The sequence below is a fragment of the Pipistrellus kuhlii genome, unplaced genomic scaffold (genome assembly GCF_014108245.1).
Source record: "Pipistrellus kuhlii isolate mPipKuh1 unplaced genomic scaffold, mPipKuh1.p scaffold_m20_p_2, whole genome shotgun sequence".
Taxonomy (NCBI): Eukaryota; Metazoa; Chordata; class Mammalia; order Chiroptera; family Vespertilionidae; genus Pipistrellus; species Pipistrellus kuhlii.
Window position 1 is genome coordinate 165,915,194 of NW_023425515.1, and position 10,085 is coordinate 165,925,278.

The window sequence follows — 10,085 nt, forward strand, 5'->3', positions numbered from 1 at the left end:
CTGGGCCAGCTCCAGCGCTCCCTGCTGTCTGTGTCAGCAGATTCCTCAAAGCAGCAAGCCCAGATGACCTCAGAGGGTGGTCCTGTTTATTTCCCTCTCCTCCCTTTGTTCTCCTCTTTTTCCCCAGTACTGCTCTCACCTCTCTCATTCAGACCATTATCCTTCTCTGTCCTGCCTTCTAAAATGCCCCTGTAACAACAAAGCCTTCCCCTGACCCTGCCTCCCTCACCATCCCCTCCTGCTTCTCTGTGTAGACATGCTCCTTGGGCAGGTTGCTCGTACGTACATCTGCCCCTTCCCTCCCTCCTATCACCTCGGCAAGCTCATTGGCTCCTGGTCCTCTCTCCTAAATGCCTGAGTCCAGCCCACCGATGGCTTTAGAATGGCCAGACTCAGAGGCCCCTTTCACTCTCCTTCCTGCTCTCTGGGTCCTCTCTCTTCTCCAAGCCCTGTCCTCCTGGGCCTGTCACCCAGCACCCTCCTTCTACCCACGGAAGGGCCTTATCTACCTAATAATAGAGGAATGTGCAAATTAGTTGGGACACTGTAACATCATGACTGAACAACAGGGACCTGAGGCTGCATGGTGCCTGGCCTGGGCGAGGGACCTCAGGCTGCACCCCCCGCCTGGCAGGGCTTGACAGGGATCTCAGGTCGTGCTCCTCACCTGGTGGGGCTTGATGGGGGACCTCAGGCCACACACCCCACCTAGCAGGGCTTGACAGGGAACCTGAGACAGTGCCTCCCACCTCGGTGCCAGGCCAGGGGACCTGAGGGGTTTGACGGGGGTGGGGCCAGCCGGGTCTGGGTCTCACCCAATGTGGATGGGGCTGGCCAGCCTGGGTCTCCTGCGTTTTTGAAGCTCATGCAGATGGTGGGCGGGACTTAACTCTAGGTCTCGCGGCACGCCCCAGACTCTTACAAGAGGGAGATTTTCATATATGTTTTACAAACTTTCTTCCCTCTCTGACACTTCTATTTTAGGAAAAGGGCAAATAACAAGATTAAAATATTTCCTCTAATTAATTCCCTTTTAATGTGCACAAATTCCGTGCACCCGGCCACTAGTTATAAAATCTATGCTGCTTCCACTGAAAATCAGTTGTTGGCATCCCAGAGGTAGTGAGGAATGAAAAACAGTCCAGGTTGTGGCATCAACAGATTCCAGGTTTCTGATCCTAGTCCTGCCACTTCTTAGGCAAACTGCTCCCACTTCCTCTCCATCTCCTCCTCCGGAAGACAGAGGTAAAAATCTCATCTCTGGACTGATAAACTGAGGAGCGATGAGCAGTGAATTGCAGACACCACTGTGCACTTGGAGCGGCCAAATGAGGGGCAATGTGGGTACAGCGCGCACTTGGAGAGCCGCCAGGGCACAGTGTGTTTAGGGGGATTAGTCTCAGGTCTAATAAGGTTCCAGGGGAGAAGAGTGAGAAGCAGCCGGTGAATGGGACGGTTCATTGTCCATGAAAATGAGATAAATGGGGGGCAATTTTCTGATGAAGCAAACACAGGGGGGAGTCAGCCCCCAAGGCTTCTCAGAGCTGGTACAGCAGGAACCACCAGCTGGACAATTGACCCCATTGTGCATGAGAGTGTCTGGACTGAGCCTGGGCCTCTGCCTTGGGTCATTAAGGACCGTTTGTGCCTGGCTGGTGTTGCTCAGTGGTTGAGCATAGACCTAGGAACCCAGAGGCCACCAGTTCAATTCCATGTCGAGGCATATACCGGGTTGCGGGGTCGATCCTCTGTAGAGGGTGTGCAGGAGGCAGTGGATCGATGATGTTTCTCTCTCTCTAAAAATCAATAAAAACATATATTTTAAAAGTATCATGTGTGACCTGTCTATGCCTGGCTGATTGGGCTCTGGCTCCAGGGAGCAGCCATTTGTCCCAGGAACCACAGTGTTAATGTGTCCTCAGTTGTCCAGCCCCGCAATTAGAGGGATGATGGCAGAGCCCACCACAAGGTGGCGCTCATAGGCTTTTTTATTTTTAATTCTACCTCCCCATCTATCAAAAAAAAAAAACAACAACCCAAACAAACAGGAGTCTTTTTGAGTTGCTCAAGAGCACCCTGACTTAGTCTTCACAAGTTAGGGGGCTGACTCCACGTGCTGTCACTGCCTGGGAAACACAGGCTAGCACCCCCAGACCAAAATAAAGGTCCTGACTCAACAACTCAGTTTGAATGGCAATCCTCAGAGGCTCAATAATGCAGCTCTCACAAGGCTGTGTGACAGGCAAGCCATCTACTTCTCGGAACCTCATTTTCCTAAAACAAAATAATCTGGTTAATCATCATTCCTCTCTCCACCAGTTGTTGGGGAAAGTAAGAGCAAACGAAAGCAGTGCTGTACCGTGTTTTTCATCAGAGCCCCTGAACCCAGCCCTGCACAGCCACTCCAGGTGATTCTCCCAACCTCTGCTTAGAGTCCGCATTGGTGCCTGGCCCTGTGCTGGTGGCGGCCGGCCAGGGAGGCAAAGGTGAGTGTGGGGCAGGGATGGATGGATGGATGGATGACTCCTGAAGATCGTGAGTGATGCCCTTGAGGTCTCACAGCCAGTGTGTGGACCCTGAGTGTCCTGAGGGAACAGGAATTCGGAACGTGACTTCGGCTCTCCCGGGCAGAGTGAGATTCCCTCTGATAGCTGCCCAGTGCCTGTTAACACATTGGCATTAGGCTGGATGGTCCTGGTGAGTGAGGCTCCAGCTCAAACTCCAACACAGGAATTTACAAGAAAGCAACATCAGATTGCTTCCAGACATGGCTTCCTGTAGGCCTGAGCCCTCTGCAGAAACCATAATAGAAAAAAAAGAAAAAGAAAAAAACCATAATAGGACCCATTGTCCACCGGTGACTCAGGTCTCCTGGTGCACTTTTCCTTGAACAAAATGCCCAGGAAGGCTTCCCCTCTGTGTGGACAGTGGGGTCTGTTCTCCCTTCTTGGGAAAGAGGCACCACGCGAGCCTGGCTTTTCCGTGACGTCTGCCCCGTCAGGGGATGGCAGGAAGTCAGATGTGGCTGTCACTGCAAGTTCTCTGCAGGCACCTGAGACCATGGCTCTTTTCGGTACCTTTTCAAGGTCTACTTACCCAGAAGGGTAGCATTTTGGTGAGGAGCACAGACCCTGGAGCCAGACTGTGTGAGTTCAAATCTCAGCTCTAGTACGTACTAGCTTGGGCAGGTGGCTTCACTTTACTGTCGCTCAGTTTGCCCGTCTGTGAAGTGGGCTGCCATTAGAATTAAATGAGTTCATTGTGCCAAGTGCTCAGAGCAGTGCCTGTCACAGGGTAAGTGCTATGTCAGTGTGAACTATTCTGTGACTTCTTTCCCTGCCTTGCCTTGACGGGATGCAATAGCGAGCAAGGGACATGAACATTTAAATATATATACATACTAGAGGCCCGATGCACAAAATTTGTGAAAGAGTATGCCTTCCTTCCTCCGGCTGCCAGCACCAGCTTCTCTCTGGCACCCAGGACCTAGGCTTCCCTTGCAGCCCTGGCTTCGTCCAGAAGGCCATCTGGAAGGATGTCTGGTCTAATTAGCATATTATGCTTTTATTATTATAGATATCTTAAATATATTCTTATTGATTTTAGAGAAAGGAGAGGGAGGGAGACATAGAAACATCAGGGATGAGAGAATCACTGATCAGCTGCCTCCTACATACCCCCGACTGGGGATCAAGCCCGCCACCCAGGCATGCGCCCTGACCGAGAATCGAACCCTGACCTCTTGGATCATAGGTCTCCGCTCAACCTCAGAGCCATGCTGGCCCAGCGGGACATGAGCACTTATAAAGCAGCTTTATAGCTGAAGCATGGTAAGTATATAATTAGTGACGTTCTTAATAGCCATATAAAGTGGTAACTCTCATTCTTATGTGACCGAGGAGGAAACAGAGGTGCATTGTGAGGAAGTGGCCAGCGCCAGGCCACCTCTGAGGCAGAGGCTGGGCCCTCTCTGCTGTCCTCCCTAGCTCTTGCCCCAGGCTCCTAAGCCCTCAGCTGCCTCTCAGCGCCCCCTCACTCTAATCTGTGTGACTGGGAGTGGTGTTAGAGTGAACAACACTGGCTGCACTCACTAATGACCCTCAAATCTCAACACTTCCACCCTGGAGGTTTCTCACTCCCACAGAGTGGATTGCGGGTCAGATGTGGTGTGAGGTCTGCTCCACACAGTCACCCGAGGATCCTGAGTCCTTTCACCTAGTGACCTGGTCACCCTCCATGGGCTCATCTGTGAAGCAAGATCTCCTGCCTCCAATGTCAGTACTTTTCCCACATCCAAAATTCTTCTAGTGCAACCATGTCTATTGGGGAAACTAAGGCCCCAGAGAGGAAGGACATGGCCAGGGTCACTCTGCAGACTAAGGGCAATTTGGGAGTAAAATCAGGGCATTCAGGCCTGTCAGCAGCTTTAGATAAGATCATGTGCAACCCCCCCTCCCCCATTAAACCAGGCCCAGAAAAGGGAATGAGTGGTGACATGTCTCCCAGAGTCTGGCTGGTGTCCCCACCTCCCCGCCCCCCACGGAGTGGGTGAAGTTGCCATTCACTGAGCAATGATCATGGGAGTCAGGGCAGCTGGGGGGAGGGTGAGAGGAGGGGACGTGGTGATTTGGTCTGAACAGGCTGAGTGTGAGGTTTTGATGGGTTATCAGCCACTGGGTGAGTCGGCTGGAGTTGGGAGTGGACGGGCACAAGAGGCAGGAATCGAGGCAGGAAACGGGACTCTCCCAAAGTCCTGGCAGAGCAGTGGATGATTCCAGAAGAGCCTGAAACCTGGGAAGGAAGCACTGACTCCAGACAGAGTCTAGGATTCCCATTGGACTTGGATGGGAACTTGCCCGTTAGCGCGTCCAATTCAGAAGAGAAGGAAGAAAGAGAACTACGCCCCAGAATAGCGTCCCGCAGCTTGAAAGGACCCCAACTCTTTATTGAAGGGGAAACTGAGGCTGAGAGGTGGCTGAGATGTGGCCAAGGCCACAAGGCCCAAACCGGGGCTCCTGTGCGGGCCAGCTCCTCCGCCCACATTTCTGCACATGGACAACAGCTTTCCACACAGACAGCCAGCCTGCAGTAGCTCCCGCAGGATCTCTACAGACAGCTGGCTCTCGCCCAGAACCTGAGCCCTCTCATGCGTCTGCCTGAGCTCCCAGCGGTCACCCCTGGAGTCAAGGCTGTCGCCAGCCCTCCATCCGCACACCTCCTGGCTCTCAGCCCTTGGTCTCAGATGGCAGGCGAGATTCCCTCCTCTCACTGGCCTGCATCTCCCCCGCTCCAGGCTGCTGGCCCAGGCTCAGCCCTCCCCGAACAGAGGCCTCAGAGTGGCCTTGGACCATCTTCTCTGGGCAGAAACTGCCTCCCAAGGAAGCGGAGGAGACCTTGAGGTTCTTAAGCCTCTCTTCCCACCGAGGGCAGTTTCCTTGTTTAGACCGTGAATGCAGAGGGACACAGCAGCTCCTTGCCTCTCCGTGAACAGACTGTCTCCCAGGCACAGAATGCCAGGAGCCTGCAGGCCGCCGGGGAGGGGGCCACTGGAGAGGAGGGCCACAGCCTTGCAAGCTTAGCTCAGGGGAACAGCAAGTCTCTGGCAGATGCTGGGGCCTGAAAGTTCATCCTGGCCCCCGGGTTAGGGCCACTCTGGGCCAGCAGGAATCTCAGGGGGTGTCCAGCTCTTGTCACCATCTGGCTTGTTCCAAATTATTTGTGAACATTCACCCCATGTGTCCTGCCCTGTGGGTCCAGCATGTCCCCTGGCACAGAGGGCATGGTCCTGTAACTAGCGATTTCACACACATACTCTATCTTTCCTGGCACAGCACCTGCGGAGGGCAGAATTCTCTGATGGCCCTCATGACCTTTGCCCTCTGGTTACACGGCAAGGGGAATTTTGTCCGTGTAATTAAGATTACTAATCAGCTGACCTTAAGACAGAGAGATAGGTGGGCCTAACCTGATCCCAGGCGCCCTTTAAAAGCAGAGTTTTCTCCCGCTGGTAGCAGAAGAGGCAGGCAGAGAGAGTCACAGCTGGAGACAGATGTGACTTGAGGGAGGTTCTTCGTTGCTGAGGTGAAGGCGTCCATGGTGCAGGATCTGAGAACTGAGAGCAATGGGGGACATCCAGAAAGAAAACGGGGGCTCAAGTCCCACAGCCACAGGAACAGAATCCTGCAGATATTCTGGAAGCAGGATACTTCTCCAGAGCTTCCAGATAAGAGCCGGCCCAGCCCACACCAATTTGATTTTGGTCTTGTGAAATCCTACACAGAGAGCTCAGTTGACCCACCTGGATTTCTGACCTATGGAACTGTGAGGTAATAAGCACAGCTGACTCTTGAACAGCACACTGTGAACTGCGTGGGTCCACTTGCAGGCAGGGTTTTTTCCATCTTGTAAACAGACAACAAACATATGGTGTCAATAAATAGAGTACACTACCCTAAATGTATTTTTTTCCTTATGATTTTCTTAATAACATTCTAGTTTCTCTAGCTTACTTTATTGTAAGATACAGTACATATGATACATTTAACATACAAAATATGTGTGAGTTGACTGTTTATGTTGTTGGTAAGGTTAACAGTATGCTGTTTTGGGGGAGTTAAAAGTTATTCCTTTTTTTAGGTTTTAAAACTTTTTATTTGCATATTTTAAAAATTGTGCATTCCAATCATTAAAATCATTTTAACAACAAAAAATAATGGCACTCTGACTAAACTGCATTTTACAGCCTGCAGGACACCGTGGGCAGCTTCATTTTTACTCCGGATTTCTTTTCTTTTTTTCTTCTTCTTTTTTTTAAAATATATTTTATTGATTTCTTACAGAGAGGAAGGGAGAGAGATAGAGTTAGAAACATCGATGAGAGAGAGAGAGTCATCATGAGAGAGAGTCATCGATCAGCTGCCTCTTGCACACTCCCTACTGGGGTTATGCCCAAAACCAACGTACATGCCCTTGACCGGAATCGAACCCGAGACCCTTCAGTCTGCAGGCTAACGCTCTATCCCCTGAGCCAAACCGGTTTTGGCTTTACTCCAGATTTCACTGCTGTCCCCACCCAGCTCATTCCTTCACCAACATGCACGTTTCCCTTCCCTGCCAGCCAGACAGGCAGGTGGGAGAGGCAGGCGCAGCCTTTGTTGTCAGTAGTTCTGATGTGAGAAGGGGCAGCACAGACACTTAAACTGATCCAACCTCTTTGCAAAAATTATTCCTGGATTTTCAACTATGCCAGGCATAGGATCAGCATTTTTTTTCTATTTTTAAAAAATATATATTTTGATTTTTACAGAGAGGAAGGGAGAGGAATAGAGAGCTAGAAATATCGATGAGAGAGAAACATGGATCAGCTGCCTCCTGCACACCCCCCACCGGGGATGTGCCCGCAACCAAGGTACATGCCCTTGACCAGAATTGAACCTGGGACCTTTCAGTTCGCAGGCCGACGCTTTATCCACTGAGCCAAACCAGTTTTGGCAGCATCCTTAATCTTCGTGCTATTCAAATGTCAACGGGGGGAGAAGGGGGTGTCATATTAAACTAATACGTTTGTGATCATTTGTTATGAAACAATAGAGAATTAATACGGCACCCGCCTGTAGAGAAAAGTTTTATCACCATTTTATAAGCGATGAGGGCCAGAGAGGGGTGGCCACTTGCCCAGGATTGCACAGCCCATTAGTGGCAGAGCTGAGAGGCGAGGGTAGGGACCAGCAGACATGTTCTCTAAAGGTACAGATAGCAAAGATTTTAGGCTTTATGGACTATATGGTTTACGTCACAACTCCTTAACTCTAACGTTGTAGCACAAAAGTAGTCTGTAAAAAATGAGCTTGGCTGTGATCCAGTAAGATGTTATTTATGGACATTAAAATTTGAATTTTGGACGAAACCGGTTTGGCCAAACCGGTAGAGTGTCGGTCTGTGGACTGAAAGGTCCCAGGTTTGATTCCGGTCAAGGGCATGTATCTTGGTTGCGGGCACATCCCCAGTAGGGGGTGTACAAGAGGCAGCTGGTTGATGTTTCTCGCTCATCGACGTTCCAAGCTCTTTATTTCTCTCCCTTCCTCTCTGTAAAAAAATCAATATATTTTTTTTAAATATATTTTTTTAAAATTTGAATTTTGTAAAATTTTCATGTATCATGAAAGTCTTTTTTTTTTTCAATCATTAAAAAAAACAAAACACACACACACGTAAAAAGTCCTTCCAGGTGAGTAGGCCACATGAAAACAGGCAGTGAGCAGATTTGATCTGTAGGACATAGTCTGCCAGCCTGTTACACCTCAGGCAATTCACTTTCCTTTCCTGGGCCTATAAAAACAGAAGTCAGCCCAGTGGTTGAGCGAGGAACTATAAACCAGGAGATTACAGTTTGATTACGGGTCAGGGCATATGCCTGGGTTGTGGCTCCATCCCTGGTGGTGGTCCTACTATGCGCCAGCTTTGAGATGGCACAAGGAGGGTGGGGTGGGGATAGGACATGAGATATCCATATGTGCCCTCAAGGTGCTGTCTACAGGGTAGCCAGACATGTGAGTGAGTAACTAGAATGCAGTGAGATAGGGGAAGATGTTCACGATGAATTATGTGAAATGAAAATGAAAGCCATTGAAAAGGGCATGCTACGTGTGACCAGATTTTTGTAAAATGTGTACACTTAGAATTATATAACAACGCTACAGTAGCTGGTTGTTTCCAGGACATGGTGCTGGAGCCATGTCCGGAGGCAGGAGGTGGGGGAGGGAGGGAGGGAGGATGCTCTGCCAGGAAGATCATGGTTTCTCTCATTGCTTCTCTTCCACTTGCAGACATCATCATCATCATCATCATCATCATAATAATAATAATAATAATGGCCAATATTACTAAGTATTATACTTACTATAAGCCAAACACTGTTGCTAAGCACATTATATAATAACTCAGTTAACCCTCATAACAACCACAAGAGGCCTGATTCCAGTGCTTATTGCTTCTCCAAATGTGGCCGTGGGCCCGAGAGGGTGGGGAGGTGGGGTGGGGGGTGGGCAGAGCTTGTGCAGATTGAGGCTACATTTAGGGAAATGTTTTCCTCCCCTTACAGGCTTTGCAACTGTTCCTCACAGACTGTGAAGGGGGATATTCTGCATAAAGGTCTGGAAGATTCAGAACGACATGGGTTTTGGCACCTCCTCTCCCACCCCGACTCCACTCCTCAAGTATAGACTGTGCGCGACTCTGGGTGGGGCACTTGTCTCCCAGTGTTCTTGATTTCACTGAGCAATCCTTAACAAGAAAAAAAATATATATAATATTGTACATCAACTGTAATTGGAAAATAAGATTCTTAGAAGAACATGAAAAAAAACAGCTGGCTGGTGACGTTTGTAATAAGTGGGTGCGCCAAAAGCTGGTGACCACTTTCTCCTCCGAGTCTCCAACCTGGTGCCAGGGAATAGCTGAGGCTGCTGGTTCAGAAAGGGTCTGCAAGGATATCCAAGCTCATGGGGCTCCGGAGAGATCCCAAAAGGTGGGGAAGAGGAAGAGGGAGCCAGGAGAATGGGCCAGATCCCTGGGTTCCAAGCAGGACCTAGTGCCAGTGATCCTGGCCCTGCTGGGTCTGGCTGGGTCGTGAGCCAAGTCACACCCAGTCCTTCCCCTCAGAGAGTCACCCCTGACTAAGGAGCTTCTCAAACAGAGCCATTGTTATTTGGGAGTGCAGCCTGCCAGCTCTGAGGGGAGTCATTGGTGTGGGTGAGGGGACTCAGGCCCTGCCTGTCGTCTGCCTTATCCGAGCAGCAGGAAAAGACAAAAACAAAACCCAAACAGACCTAGGCTGGTCTGGGAATCAGCTCCCTTGGACCCCCATGAACTTGCCAAGGTTTAACCAGCCTGTGACTTTGTCCGGGCTTTGCACCTGCTACTCCTCCAGCCTGGATGCTCTGCCTATCCCACCTTTCTAAGATAACTCCTGTGTCCTTCCCTAGAAGAACACACACACACACACACACACACACACACACACACACACACAGCTGATCCTCCAGACACCCGAAAAACCAGTCCACAAAAACTGCTGTTAGCTTGCA